The sequence below is a fragment of the Perna viridis genome, chromosome 8, assembly GCF_037379345.1.
Source record: "Perna viridis isolate PV_CMFRI_1.1 ecotype Kerala chromosome 8, ASM3737934v1, whole genome shotgun sequence".
NCBI classification, from domain to species: Eukaryota; Metazoa; Mollusca; class Bivalvia; order Mytilida; family Mytilidae; genus Perna; species Perna viridis.
In genome coordinates, this window is record NC_142452.1 from 46,410,120 (window position 1) to 46,427,311 (window position 17,192).

Consider the following 17,192-nt stretch of genomic DNA (forward strand, 5'->3'; position numbering starts at 1 on the left):
ATGCAATTGGGAAAATACTGGAAATGGTGATTTGTTCCAGGAGCAAAAAGAGTTTCTCTTTTTGTAAAAGAGATAGTGACGATGGAGACCTGTGTGGTATATGGAGGAATGGGATTTCTCCTTGGTAATAGGAATGGTGACATTGGAGACTTCGTTGGTATATGGAGGAAAGGGATTTTGCCTTGGTAATAGGGTTTGTGACAATTGAGATTTCGGTGGTATATGGAGAAAAGGGATTTCCGCTTGGTAATAAAGATAGTGATGATGAGATTTGAAGAAAACTTTGAGGAACAATGTGTTGTTATCACCATTCTATGCAAGAGCTGTATGTCTATCAACAAAAACCTGTATACAAAAATTTATAGGTTGTAGACCTACTTCTTTTTCTATTGAAGATGTATTTCAATTTACTATTCTTCACTCTCTTATGGGATTGCGTATATATAGTCCGTGGTTAAAGATTAACTAAAACACAGATCTCTCTACTAGAGTAATCAAAGGAACCAAGATTGCAGCGGAAATCAAAAGTATCCAATACAGGAACAAAGACCAGACATAGAAAATAGACCCAAACAACAAAGAACATAAAACAACCAAAATAATACTTGCAAAGTAACAAAAGGAAATGAGCAACTCGGGCTCCACTAAAAACTTTAAGTGACCTAGATTTCTTAGTAGTTCGACTAGATTTTTAAATTAAGTAACTAGATCTGGGAAAAGTCCACCAGTTAAAGTAAGTAGTTCGGTGTCTTATCATACTTATAGATAACATGCAGAACCTTTGACAGACTTCTTTAGATCAACATGTCTCATGTGTAAGTTGATTTTGTAAATATTCTTAATTTAGAAATCATTGCATGCGCTAATTCTACATATCGGTTTCAGAAACACAATAATCTTACTTCACCAATTATTAAATCATATAATGATGTATTTAGTTTTGATTTACTTTCTCCATGGAAGTACGGGATACCACTGAATTAAGTGATGTCTATCACATGCTAAGGGCGATCAAGAAAAAAATGTATTCCTGCTGTATTTTTCTCCACTTTAGGTTTAACATGTACTTTCTAAACCAACAAACTGTTTTAAAGTACAGGAAATAGACTTAAAATGTCAACATTATGGTTGATTACATTTAGCCATGATAAGAGTGTGTTGTTATATGTTTCATCTACTCCATGTTAAAGGTCTGACGGTGCTATTTTATTGGTGCGATTGCACAACACAAACACTGCCTGTTACTTCTATTTTAATTTCATTGTTTATTTAATACAATGGCATCAAATGTAGTACTCATTTCCTTGACAACGTGATTCACAATTTCCGCATATCTGATTTTTTTTATTTTTTTTTTATTTTTTTTTATTTTATTATTACTTTTTTTTTTTTTTTGTTATTATTGTAAATACCTTAAGTAAGTGAATTTATTAAACACTGAAAGGCAATTTCATATAATTTAAGTGTATATATATATATATATTTTAGCTTTAATGTCGATGTCAAGGTTTTTAGTGATTGCCTCCTATACACTAAGACATACACTAGTAGAGATTGATGGTACAGGAAAACTATTGACCAATATTGATGACTTATCATCGTTAAACAATCTTGTTTCTGGCATTTCATTCATCGCATCTAATCAAAAGTACTTGCGATAAAGGATACTACATATAGTGTGAAGTTAGCCTCATATCTTGACCTACACTTAGAGATCGATAGTTAAGGAAAACTATTGACCAAACTATACGACAAATGCGATTACTCTTTCATCCGTAACTTCGTTACGTAGTGTGTACCGTCCTCTTTTTGTTTTCCTCTACAGTACTTCGTAACTTCGTGGATTTTAATTTTAAAAGGTTTAATATCAATATTGAAGATAAACACTTCTTTTTTCAGGTTTTGATCTGAACGTATTTTGGAGGTTTTCCATAGCAAAAACATTAACTTTGTCTTTCATGAAAAAATCGTATCACCTCTTATCCACAACTCTAATACCACCTCCTAATGCAGACTTAAGAAACTTTCACCAAATCTTCATTACATATTACATAAAGCACCTCCTATTGAGGTGCAGTTTACCATATGATTTCTTCGGTGGAGAGCGGGTAATCATTAATTGATAATCGCACTTTTTCCTAGTTAAAGTTTACTTTTATCTCGATTTTTTTCACTTTTCTAATGTTAATACATCTAAGCACTTCTCCATCAAAGAATCAGGCAAAATGTGTACAAGGAGTGACATATGAAGGAAAAATATACAGAGATTTTATTGCATTATCCAAGTATTCATACCTCATAACCTCCAAAAATTACTGTCAAAGTGTTTGTAGTTTGCCTTTTTAAGATATTGATAGGTCAAATTTAGTTGGAATGCACTATAGAAAAATGCCGGGGAAATTTTCCGGAACTTTTTTCTTATGTAAGCAGTCAAAACATATCTACGTCACAAAAGCTTCAAAATTTAAATAGCTTTTCAGTTGTTTTCTAGATGTATTTGAATATATTTGAGGCAAAATAGACCAAATTGAAAAAAATGATGTATTACTCATTTCCTGATTCTTACACAGATTGGTACTTAACAGTAATCTTGGATGCAGTGTTGAACTTGAGAAATAGTCATTTTTTACTTATTTTGATAATCATTGTCAGAAAGGACGATTCAACTCGGTTCCTTAAAAACGCCTACTGACAAAATATATAAGAAGACGGGTTGTTTTAATTCAAAAGAGTTAAGTTCTATGTATTATTTTTAGTGTTTCTTTCAAGTTGTTTTATGTTTTCTTGGCATAGTTTGAATTAAATATAATGCTAATGTCTCTCTCAATCTCATAATTTAATGACTACATAGCAGTTTTATATAATAAAAAATTGAATGAATCCTTATTCAAATTGAAATTTAAAATAGAAAATCGCGACATAAAAAGAAATCTGCGTTACATCCATGCACTGATTGACATTCAAAATAAAAACAACGTCTATCAATGGAGAACTCACGGAGCTTGACTTTTTTTGTATTATACGTCGAAATACTCACATAAAAACATGCTAATTCTGCATATCAATATGAGTAAGATTTCATAGAAAGACTTGATTGTTTATTGTACGCATGATTCACCCACTGCCGAATTCCTAAAAAGAAAGAATACTGTGGAAACACTATTACTCGTGGGGTACCAATTTTATTAGTTTTCGTGGGTTATGCAAATCACGAAATTTGATTCCCAACGAAATGGATATTTTCATTTCATTCATATGAAGGAGTTTCAAATCAACGAATTCAAGAATCTGCGAACTCACGTTTTTACCCTAAACCACGAAAAAAATACTAATCATTGTTCAAAGAACTTTCATAGTAGTATTCAAATTCTATGTAAAGATATGTTGCTATGTTGAATTTGTATTTGTACTACTTTGTATTTATCTTACAGCATCAGCATAGGTGTGATTCTTTCTGTCTTCATTTTGTCTGTCACATGTGACACCCAGATTGACCGAAACAATGATCACCTTCTGAAGATTTTGGATGCGATGCATAAATCCCATTCGTTCCATTCCTTACCATCTTCAGAACAAGTTCTTCTCGTCGAACTAATTGCTGCTGCGGAGGTTGACCAAATTACACACCTTATTGACAGAGTCGGGTTTTCAAGAATCGCTACGTTTCTTGATCGTAAGTGTATTAATGTTGTGACCTTGTATTCTGCTGGATCATCTAATATATCCCTGCGATGAAGGGCTAGGTGTGAAACAAAAAAAAAAGACTGGCCGCCAGTTACGACAAAAATGTCTAAATTGGTGTTATAAAGTATTGGATGCAATTCAAATAGATTTAAGTACCATTCTGTGTAAGAATCAGGCAACGCGTGGCACATCATTTTCCCGAATTTAGTCATTTTTGCCTAAAATATATTCAGTACATCTAGAAAACAATCAACAAGCTCTTTAAGTTTATCCTAAAGCATCTGTGACGTAGATATTTTTGACTGCTTATATAGGGAAAGAATGCGGGAAAATTTTCCCGCCATTTTCCTCTAGTGCATTTCAACTAAAGTTGACCTATCAATATCTTAAAAAGGCAAATTTTACAAACACTTTGATGGTTATTTCTGGTTGTTGTCAGGTTTAATGGATTGTTACTGCAATAAAATATCTGCGTTTTTTCCTTCATATGTCACACCTTATATACATTTTGCCCGATTCTTAGACGGAGAAGTACTTAAAATACTGGTAAATTAGCTTGAGATGGAATTTTTATGGTATTTCTAAAAGGATAGCTGTACCACTTTAAAAAAAATTGTTTACCACGACAAGTAATAATTTTTTTTCACTATCATGGCTTAATATATCTAAAGTTTTTTTCAATATTTTTTTAGCTCATCTGGCCTTTGACCAGGTGATCTATTGCCATCACTTGTCGTCCGCCGTCGTTTACAGTTATACAACTCTTCTTTGAAACTACTTGACTAATTAGAACCAAACTTATTATGAATGTTCCTTGGTGTATCCTGCAAAGAATTGATGTGAGGATTTTTGATCCATCAAAAAAACATGGCCGCTGTTACTAAAAATAGAACATAGAGGTCAGACAGTAGTTTTTCGCATATATCTCCAAAACCGTTAGGTTTAGTCAAATTCTTTCAATAGCTGAAATGATCCTTATTATTAGGACTACAAAAGTCCTCAGGGATTACTTGTAAGAGTTATTGCCCTTTAAAGGGAAAAATGATTTCTTTTTTTTACAATTTTCAGGCAATATCTTGAAAACTATGAGCGATTAAAAGAAACTTTCAATTGTTGAAATGATCCTTATGATAAGTCCTACCAAAGTCCTCTTGAGTCAAAATTGTTGGACAAGTTCTTTTAAAATTTACTGCCTTTAAAAGGCAAAATTCAACCAGTGAGCGATTCAGGCGCCTATGAGCCTCTTGTTTTAATTTTGATCTCTTTAGATGTAACAAAAATCGACCAAAATGAAGCTCACGCATTGGAGCATTACTTGATGCAGGTAAGAAACTTTAGTAGTATATTACCATTTTTCAATTTTCCGGGTTTTTTTTTATTTATTTATTTTATTTGTGGGGGGGGTTACTTGTTTGTTTATAATAAGGCGCGTTCATTTGTTGGTCTCAGTATCGGATTAATTTTCCCATAGACTTCTATAGTGAAGTGCATATTTTTAGGATTAAAAAAAATATATGTGAATTGAAAACTTTCATGTATGTAGCATTTCTAAGGACGAGTGAAAAAATATTAATTTCCCGCAAAGAAAGTAGGGTGAGTCCACAAAGATCGGACAGAAAAGTAGTCTTGAACTATAAATAGCCATTTTCTCTACTTTCACTTTCTTTTGCACTCGTCAAAACAACTTTCTCAGCGGAACATTTTTATGTTATTATGTTAGATTTTCTTTTTTAAAAAGTTTTTCATCTTTTAGTGTGATGTTTGCTCTATTTTATGTCATTGATCATATCTTTTGACAAAACATTAGTTTGTTGTTTGTAAAAAAACACTATATTTTATAGTGTTGCTCAGGTATATGCAATGCGATACTGGTACCTACTGAGTGGTTCTAAGTTAAATTATATATACTGTTAAATAGTTCGACCTAATTATTAAACTTTTAAGTTACATGATAACATACAGGTACTAGCATTTAAACCCACGAAACATTTCGTGTAATTTTATAGGAACTTAATCAGGAAGCTGTCAATCCCACCAAATCTACCGTACACCAGCGTAAGGTAAATACACATACACAATTTACTTTAATATATCTACTACATTATAAACAATGTCACTGGAGTTTAACCTCCTAAACATGCTTAGAAAATAAGTTTATCGCTTCTTGTCTTTTCAATTGAAGAATGAGTGATAGATCAATATTACTAGTATTAATTTTATTAACCAATTTTTTTTTCTTAATTATTGCTATTGGCACATGACTTTTAACAAATGAAACATTGACCCGGGGACTCAACACCAGAGAACTATCAATAACAATACCCTATGGACAAATATATGAGTGGAGAAAACGTTAAGATTTTATAACATTAGTTCATTAGTTTATCAATGTCAGTTTTTGTTAAATTACCCTCTTCATTAATTCAGGAGGAGATCAATATTTGATTTGTTGTATCCCCCACCAAAAATCAAGGGATCAAAACGAATTATAGAAACAGATTTAAAAAAAAAATAAAGATCAAATTAAAACAAGGTTAAAAATATATCATTTGAATAGACGTGTAAATTGTCACACTCAGTGTTAAACGCCGCACCTTCATGCAAATTAGTACAGTGCAGCGGAAATAACTTCGCGGGTTTGTATTGAGTAGAACTCATGTATTGTGATTTTTCACATTCTGACTAGCAGAGACTACAACATAGCGGAGTGATATATAGTAAACCAGGAAGCAGTTATAGGTCTGCGAAGGAGATTTAATACCATGGAGTTGCTAATTAAGCATAAATGTGTTATCATTAAACATATTTATGGATGGGTTTTTCTTAGTTGCACAGAAATAAACGCAGTGAAAATATAAATACCCTCTGCAGACTTATAACTTCTTTCTACGTATTACTCCGCTACATTAAAGGCTCTGATGTAAAGGATGTGAGCGCTACTCATGAATGCAAATCCACGAAATTCTTGACTGCATATAAAACTAAATTACATGCAGGAATACGATTTTATTTCAATTGAGTATATTTGAATTCAATTGACATTAAAACGACTATAATTATTTAACAAGGAAATTTTTTTTATTTACGCAAATGTGATTCACATATGTGGTGTTTGCGATTTGTTTATGTTTACAGGCTATTATAACACATAAATTTAGTTAAATTTGATAATACTGTCTTCCCTCTTTTAAAAGTTACATGTAAGTCAACTTTAAACGAACATACATGTACATGCAAATGATCATTTGATTCAACAATAGAAACAAATTTTAAAATATATCTACAGGTCCGCTCTCTCCAGTCGCAGATTGAGCGGGTGATGCAGAGCCACCTATACACAAGTCTCAGTCCCAGGACCAACAACTCATACTAGACTTGCTTGTAGCCTCTAACAACCATAACGTCACCCAGCTTGTGCAAGCAGTCGGTTATGCCAGTATCATAGGACTTGTAGAACGTAAGTTATAAGTATATTCATCTGTACATGTCTAAAGAGAGCTATGAATAAGAGAACCACACAAATTTGATTTAAAGAGGTAGACCTAAGATAAAAGACATAACTCTTCTAACCATTGTTATATCTGTATCATATCCAATGCCATTAAGGTAGGTCATACCAATTACGCTGAGCATTCTTTTCTGTCATCTTACAAAATCATACAGACATATATTTTTTTCAGTGAAGTAATAATATATTTGAAATGATGTAAAAACAGTATGTCTAGATTATTTTAAAAGAGTTTGTGACATAAAATATTGTATGGTAAAATTACAAACATTAATTGTATAAAATCTCTTACAAGGGGAGACAAATTGGGGGTGAATTATATAAATTTAGAGGAAATTCTATCTACCATTTTGTTTTGATGGTTTGAGAAATATTGAAATTCCCAACAGAAACGATATAAAAATTGCCTATATCCAGGCTCAATAGTCTCGAAACCAAGTTCTGTGACCTACCTTTTTCACATTTAAATTCTAAAGTATGCTCATTCAAGGTCATCTTAAAAAAACAAGAAAAAGTTATCTACTGGACATATTAAGTATCTACGGAAGCTCGTTAGTACCATGTGAAGCTCTTTTTTTTTATCTTGTTATAACAACTTAGCTAACTTGTTATATCAACTTACTAACTTGTTATATCAACTTAGCTAACTTGTTATATCAACTTAAGCTAAGTTGATATAACAAGTTAGCTAAGTTGATATATCAAGTAAACTAAGTTGATATAACAAGTTAGCTAAGTTGTTATAACAAGATAAAAAAAAGAGCTTCACATGGTACTAACGGGCTTCCGTAGGTATATACCTTAAAGCCTTTCAAGCATTCGTTTGAAACAGAATAAAATTAATCTAAGCTACAAAAATGCTTACATGAGATTTATGTAAAAAAAAAGGTTAACAATGAATTTAAGAGGTATTCCCCTTAACCTGTATCAACTAAGATTCTGTGGGGATTCGAACTCCAGTCCTCTACTAAAAGCCACTATACTACAAAGGGTGCTATAATGATATAGCATTTTCTGTATTCCACGTGTCTACATTTTGTCAGTGTACATGTATCAAACAAACATTTAGTCAAAATCATACCCTGCTCAAGACAAAACATTTAAAATAGTATAATTGTAATTACATTTTACTGGCATTGTAATTCATCATTGGAGAATCCAGTAAAAAACCAACATATCGAATAGTACACGTACATGTATACTGCTGTCAGTTCACAAACACGAAGACTTGTTTTGCAAATATATTAACTACCCATTAAAGCTGCATTAGCTGCCAAATTCGTTCAGTTTTGATTCTACTAAATTTTGCTGATTCAATGAAAGAAGATTGTAGGAATGCAATTGAAGTAATAAATATCGATAATACCTACAGAATATTGTGAAAACAACTTTTTTTAATCAGAGAAGATCGATAGCTCTGATCTAATTCTTTTTCGCCATTACTTGCGAAGATTACCGAAAGGACATTCACCTCGGTTAAAAATAGACCCTTTTGTGCTAACATTGGGGTAGTCGATGAGCATGCGTAGAGTATGCTCAATATACACTTCCGCGAGAAAAATTCTTTTGTTCTACCCAAGCTCTAGCTCGCGGAAGTGTATATTGAGCATGCTCACCAACTCACCACGAAAGGGTCTATTCTTTACCTTGTTAAAAAAAAATAACAATAACGGCTACGCAGGTAAGCACGTGTCTTCTTTTCATTTCATTTCATCTATTTCTGGATTAGTTTTCAAATAAATAATGACCTTATTATATCACAATACGTAAATTTCAAAAGGATCCTTGTGTTATATTCGAAGTTTTTTTTTCTTTTACGGATAGAGTCCGTCGGTCTTCCTTGCCGTTTAATAACCACTTTCGCTTTGCAATCAGATTTGTTATTAAAGAAGCGACCCTTACAGCACATGCGCGGATTAAGGTAACCAGAAGTCGCATGCATACGAATTTATCTGGTCGATTTTTTGTCTTGCAAGACAATAAATATATAGACACCTATTTCATGTATTGAATGCATTTTATTTGTGGATATCGAATGAAATTATACAGCAAAAGTACAATTTAATAGAAATTTTTCAAAGTTAAGACATATTTCAACAGATACAAAAATTTACAAAAACGACAACTAATGCAGCTTTAACTGTTGATAACTTTGTTATACCATTTAAACTAGTTATTGATTAAATATTCACTTCAATTTTCAATTAGTATCCCAAATCTACAACACAATATATGGGTCGGTGTATTGTCCCCATGTTGCGCAAAAAAGTTCCTGTGACATGTCAATTTGTAATACGCAGAACCACATCTTTGTCTGAATATTCAAATTATGCAAAAAGTGAAATTGTATTGTGATATCTAGTTAAAATGTATGGTGATATCTAGTTAAAATGTATGGTGATATCTAGTTAAAATGCAAACGGCTATTACATGTAACTGAATTCATTGATTTCGATATCCTTGTTATGCAAATTACGCATTGACCTTTATTGTGCACATAACTCCGCAGTTCTATTGAAGATCTCGGATCCAAGATCTTCAATAAAAACCTGTTGATCTGCTGTTGGTCAATATAAATTAACCATTACGAGTGAATAAATATAAAAACTGGTAACAAATCAGGAGGAATACAATTTGATATAATGTTTATTTTACACTTAGGTAGCAAACATTTGATTTATATGGGCGGCTAGGATTAAATTTGGAAAAAGGCTGCAGGATTGTAGTATATGGTAGAAAAATCTAGGTTGACCATACGGGTAAAAAAAGCCAGGATGCATTTGTTAAAAACAAGTCAGGGTATATATAATGAAAAAAATGCAGGACAGACTTGAATCAAAAATAAAAAGTCAGGGTAGTTTTACATATAACACACAAAAAATATACAGGACAAAAAATTTGATCCGACTCCCCCCCCCCAAAAAAAAAAATAAAAATCAAATGGTTTCTCCCTTATGTAAATGATCTGTCGTCAAAGCGGTTTCATAGGTTTATTCCCATTTGTCCCACATTTGAAAAAAACTATATTCCCAGTTGTCCAACATTCTTATAACAACAAATAATTAATTAGTGTTTTGACAAAGTTATAGTCTTTTTCTAGTACTACACTATCACCATCTAGTCATATACATGTAGATACATATTTTTGATTGGAATTTAAAAAAAAATAATAATAATAAAAATAATAAGTGAAGTTAATTATTTTAACTAATTAAACCAGCAGTCATATAATAACTTTTAATAACTGACCACATTAATTGGCTAATAAATTTCTTTCTAAGTGGGCTTGCTTATGAGCAACATGCCACTTCAGCTTGTTGAGATCAATGTGAACACATCTCAAAAGAGGTATATATAGAAAGTAAAAATGTCAACTTGAATCAAAGTCAAAACGGCTAATGCACAGCTAAACATAGAATTCATAGAACAGTAGAGGTGGACAAAGTCTTGTTCACAACAATTACAGTAGAGGTGGACAAAGTCTTGGTCACAACAATTACCGTTTCCAGGTAAAGAATCGTCGTGAAGAAAGGGTTTACTGGTGGTGTGCTGTCAGAACATGCCCAGCTACTACAGGAACCTTAAACAACATACCAGTAGGTTACAACATTCAACACAACCACAGAGCAGAGCCATATAAGTTAGAGGCAGCAAAGGTGTTAAACACAATCAAAAAAAGATGTAGAGAAGAAGCAACAGCTGTACCAAAACTCTGTGATGAAGAGATAGCAAAATTCTTTCCTAACATTGCAATTCGATGGTGTTTTTTTCATTTCACGCAGTGTATTTGGAGGAAGACACAGCAATCAGGACTACAAACACAGTACAAAGAAAATGAAGTCATCAAGACACTGGTACGCAGAGCAGCAGTGCTACACTTAGTTCCTCTGCAGAGTGTAGAATATGTGTGGTTTAATGCTTTGACTGACTTGGAAAATGCCGATATTAACATCAACACAATACCATTTACAGACTATGTAACAACGCAGTGGGTAGAGTCGGATCAGCAAATCTGGAACCACTTTGACCATGATGAATCCAGAACAACCAACCACTTAGAGGGATGGCATTCCAAGATTAAGAAACAAATACAGCAGGCACATCCGAACATCTACACATTCATTACTCATCTCAAGCAGATCCAGTCAGCCAAAGAAGTAAATATCATCCAAATTAGAGCAGGGGGACTACCAACAAGAAAGCGCCGCAAATACAGAAATATTGACAACAGACTGCAACTACTCAAACAAAGACTACGCAATGGGGAAATCACAGTTATCAATTATGCTGATGCAGCATCTCAGCTTATTCACCTTGGGTAGAAGTGTATGAACATTTTACTGTTTGTTTTATACTGTAATAGTGCATTATTATCATTCTCTGTTAATTTTTGTGAATCTTGTTATTTTCATAAATATTGAAATATATCATAAAGCAATTAATAAATATTAGAAAAAATTATTGTTGTTTCAATTATCACCCAAGGAGAAAAATATTAATATGGAAAAAGCATCATCAAAAAGCACAGTTCAAAATGCATTCAAACTATCCACATGGAATATCTCCCTCTGTTACCAGGCATCAGTACAAAGGATTGGAAAAGATCTATTTTATTTTATAATAAGTTACACATTTTAAAGCAATAAATATACTTCAGGAACAATTTATCTATAGATACTACATAATACAATTAGATAATATTCAGAAAAAGACTATACATAATTACCTATTGTGATAAGGGTGTGAAAACAACTAATTAACATGTACACAATTCCCACTTGTCCCACACATTTTTACCTGTAATTATAAAATGTGGGACAACTGGGGTGACACCGTTTCATATATGTCACATTCACGTTAGTTCTAATTATACTCGGCGTCACATAAATAACATACTGTTAAAATTTGAATAAAAATATTTTCTACGACTTTATTGACACCAACCGTCGTTTAAATTGTCTTAAATGACTTGCTCATTCGATTAGCCAAACAGCTTCTCAAAAACAAGTCGCTTATTAGCTTAAATCATGCGTAACAAATCCTTACGGGAAAATCCCATACTAATATCCGCCATGTTGGTTTTTACGGGACGATTTGTTTACAAACGAAGTTCGTAAGTTTCCGTCGAATTCCGGTGACAATCGTCTGCTTGATCAACTTCTCGGTATTGTACGTTGTTCGCGTAAAATAAATCCGAGATATCCAAAATAACGCCGAAGTGCATTCTGGGTTCTTCGGTTTTTGGACAAACCATTTAAACGTAAACAACATCTCCTAGCAACCCGATCACTGTAAACATGGCCGACTTTTTACAATGTAAATATTGCCACCTAGAATTAAAATCTGACCGGAATTTAACGATTCAATGTTTAGGGAGAAGCCGTTTGGCTAAACGAATGAGCAAGTCATTTAAGACAATTTAAACGACGGTAGGTGTCAATAAAGTCGTAGAAAATATTTTTATTCAAATTTAAACAGTATGTTATTTATGTGACGCCGACTATAGTTCTGTGTGTGCTTTAATGGGAAATTACTTCGTTTACAGATATTTCATCACCATCTGAAACTCACGTTTTCTTGACTTTCCTTGTAAGGGTAAGTATTTTTTTTTTCTTGAAATTTCTAATCATTGACAAGATTCTTTTTTTTTCTTTTCCATGACATTTCTACTAGTTGGGTATGTCTCTTTCTGTTTTTTCTTACAGTTCCAAATAGTACGTGAGCTGAGATAACCAAAATATGATTTTCAGGTACCCTTATACCTTCCATTTACGAATCGTTTTGTCGCCAAAAAATAAACTGAAGCATTTTTGTATTTTTGGGCTACTTTTTATACCTCGTTGAGGTAAAAACCAATTTTTAAGTTTTTTGATTTTACGAACTTCTTCTTTCTACAGAACGAAGTAAATATTTATTACTTGGGCTCATTTTGATGCTAAGATACTGTATTAATGTACCATACCACTTTATTTATACGTATTTTTTTTTATAAATTCTGACTACAAAAATCACCAAAATTCACAAAAGGGACCCCGGAAGTATAAATTGTGATAATTCTAAACCGAAAATACCAAATTAGCCATTTTTGATTGAAACATTAATACTCTAGGGGTTTTGACATGGAAAAATATCTCAGTATGAGCGATTATTCGGCGGGGTAGGGGTACGTTTTTCTCATTTTACCCCATAACCCTTAATGTTACTGCAACGTTTTTTTGGTCTCCCAGCCCATGAACTAAAAATGACGAACCCAAAACATCAAAAACAAACCAAAGAATAAGAAATAAAAATACACAGTGTGTAATTCCGTATGTTGCGCTCAGGTTCTTTGATATTGTAATAGTCTATACAATAGTTGACAAATTTGATTATTTTGCTGAGTTGACTGCAGTTGTATTACCTGAAACATTGCTTATGCATCCGGGAGAAGGCGAGGGAATTATCAATATTGAAGGCGATACTTCCGAATGTTTTTCAATGTATATATATTGATAATGCCTTTTACATAGAAACTAGATGGAAATGTTATGCATTGGGCATTATAATTTGGCAATGCCCTCATGACATTGTGTCTCAAATAAATACCACATCACCATGTTTTAAAACCGTTAAAATAAGGTATTCTACGCGAATTTAAATCAAAGTACTGACGTACTGAGTCAATGAAGTCCTTCATAGTTTGCTCTGTAAACATTTTAAATAAAAATGGATTGTATAATATTTATATAAGGAAAGTAATTTTAAAACCTCTATTTCGAATGAAAGGGGTATACAGTTTTACCCTTGTCCGTGTTTCCATTTTTCCGTAACACTTTTTACGTCACAGTTTTCTAAGCAACTACTTATCAGAGCGGCTTGAAATTTTGAAACATTCTCTCCGTAGGTATGCCATTCGATTGTTTTCATTCTCGAATAAATCGAACAATAACTTCCTGTTTACCGAGGACATTATTTATTTTTTACTTTTAAATTATACTTTGAAAGTTGAAATTTTCGTCTCTCTTTTCTAAGCATCTACTCATAACAACGGTTTGAAATTTTAATATATTCTTCCTGTAGTTATGCCATATAGTGGGATCTGTCTCACCTCTACAGTATTACATGTAAATACAGTTACTAACAGAATCCCAATAAGGAGCAGTTCTCAGAGACTCAAAAGGGTATTCAAACAACTTGTATTTTTCAGTACTTTTAGATTCCATATACTCGTTGGCTAAATCAGAGAATTAGCAAGTCCCATTCTAATTAACTGCGTTGGTGTAAAATATTCGAAATTAACATGAACTGAAGACTTAGGTGAATAAAATCTTTACCAACAAACTAAGACAAGAACTAATATGTTACACATTTTTTAACGGGTGTTGTTAATTGTTATATGTTTGTGCGTTAAGATAAGAAATAAAGGAATATAATGATTGAAACTGGGCTTGTTACAATGATTCTGATACTGTTTACAAGTAACAATATGTAATACAGAGCTGTGTGCAGCGTGTTCCTTGGTAGATATGTAGGACATACAATAGCTATATTTTTTATGTTGTTCAAACCTTCTTAAGTTAGTAACATGACTTTAATCATGTTGTAAACAGCAAACATCAGAAAAGAGCGAATGATAGTTTCTTATCTATATTATAATAACGTTACTCGATGCAAAGAAGACTACAATTATTGTACATTGATAATTTAAAACGTTTTCCATAATTACAATATTTTTTAAATTAAATCTGATTTAAAATACAGAATGACTGAAATAATACATGTACTTGATAGTATTACATACAATTTTAAGTTGATGTTCTCTGAAAAGGTATTTGAAAAAAATGAAATGGCACATTTGTTCAAAAGTATCAAATGACAGTACTGTCTAGTGAAGTAGACATTTTTACAACAAAACTAGAGAATTATTTAAATGGTATATCATCAAACAAAACCTGTAATATTCAGATATGCTGCTCATATTTCAACAATTTAGCATTACATTTTCGCAGAAATAATGTTACGTTATATGCATAAGAACCTTGGTTTATGGCTGTGTAACATCTACATCTTGGAATAATCCGGCAAATCAAAAAAAAAAAAAAAAACATCATTAAAATTTGACATGATGCTCATCTTGAGAAGAGTGACGCTAATTAACAGTGGCCACAGGTGTAGAGACGCTAATTAACAGTGGCCACAGGTGTCGAGACGCTAATTAACAGTGGCCACGGGTGTAGTGACGCTAATTAACAGTGGCCACAGGTGTAGAGACGCTAATTAACAGTGGCCACAGGTGTCGAGACGCTAATTAACAGTGGCCACAGGTGTAGTGACGCTAATTAACAGTGGCCACAGGTGTCGAGTTGTTTATTTACTTTTGTTTCTATGTGCGCGTTATTCTGATTCTTTTTGTGTTTCAATTTTCATTTCCTGGTCTTTGTTTCATGATAATGTTCTTTCTCATTATCTTCCGAATCGTGGTTTCCTTGATTTCTCGTAAACAGGTTTTATATAATATATTGTATTATATTCAAAACAAGTTACATGTGATAATTCCCACTAACACGTTTTATTTTCTTTTTATTATAATTATTATTATTTTATAGCATATGGATGCAGAAGCTGCAAATCATCATCCAATAGTCGGATAATTGAAATGCAGAATAAATAGTTTGTCATATTGGTGTGTTTGTTTTATTTTATTCCGACGCAGTCGGTATTGAATACGCTTTGATATCACGTCACATCATTGGTGCTTAACCATGGCAACCTTACCGATGTAGTAACAACCTAGCATTTTAATTGGACAAATGTGATAGTAACCGTAAAATTTAAGGCTCCATTTGGGGTATTGGTGTCTGAAATATTTTCAATCACTTTCATGTATTGAATTATCTCTTATTTTTGAATGATTGGAAATAGTTTACTTGTTGACCCAATTAATATAATTGAAATACGAAACATAACACGGTGATCACACAGTTTACCAAATGAAATCTTAATCAGATTTGAGTATTAACGGTGGCGGATCCAGGGGGTGCATACCCCCCCCCCAAACCATCCCGATGTATCACTCAGTGTATTGTGTATTTTTATTACGTCTCATGACATCGGAAGCCAGAAGATGACAAATAAATATAAGATTTTGCTTACACGATGGCATAGGATTTTTGATATACATTTCTCGGGAATGGTGTCAGTCTGTGGTCTGGTTATATTGCTTTTTATTATAATCATTCTATTGGACTATTTTGGTCATGTGTAGTGATAATAGAGCTGCAGGTGCTCCAGGGCCTTAAAAGTGTATGGCTAGTGTTGTATACACCATACATAATTGTTGCCATTGTATTCTAAGACTTTGGCGTTTATGTTAATGTACTGGAGTCTGGAACTAGATGCACAAGAAACTAAGCACTTTAATTGAAACCTAGGTGTCTATGCGATAACTTGTAGCATTTGAGCTATAAAGCTTATATCAACTGAAGAATGTAGTTAGTTAAGAGGGGCATGTATCTAAGGGTTTATTTCAATGATTGCAGTGGCTTTAGTTTGAATGATTTGACAGACAGTTTCGACCTGGAGGTCTATTATCAAATTTTGACTTGAAAATGTTTGGAAACTGGAAAATGCCAACTAGTAGATTGTAGTTCAATTACACAGCACGTCGGAGAGTTTTGTGTTCATTCATCTAGGTGTTCCATGTAAACCGACATCCAGCCTGAATAGTACGCAAACTGGCGCACTGCTACGATGCATTATGAAATTTGTGTGTGTTTTTGTGATGTCCTTCGTTATCAGAATGGTGAATTTAAAAATAAATCAAAGAGTTTAAATATTTACAAGAATAAGCTTATGTTTGGATGCTTTTTAATTCAATCCCCGTCCTTTCCTTTTATTCCAATGTTTTGCAATCTGAAGATTATTTGAGGTATAAATTGATTCAGTACATGAGTACTTTGATTCTGTATTATATACTTTTACTTTTTTGCTGCACTTATCACGTATTTCATACTGTAAGTTG

General features: G+C 32.7%; 1 pseudogene across 1 annotated transcript; it reads left to right on the plus strand.

Annotated features, from left to right (window-relative positions):
* Nucleotides 1-695: 695 nt before the first annotated feature.
* Nucleotides 696-15,851, plus strand: LOC148610743 (uncharacterized; annotated as a pseudogene). Its single transcript, XR_015924750.1, has 7 exons — nucleotides 696-815; nucleotides 3,432-3,673; nucleotides 4,953-5,008; nucleotides 5,691-5,744; nucleotides 6,971-7,141; nucleotides 12,738-12,787; nucleotides 15,778-15,851. The product of XR_015924750.1 is annotated as an uncharacterized LOC148610743 (transcript).
* Nucleotides 15,852-17,192: the final 1,341 nt, after the last annotated feature.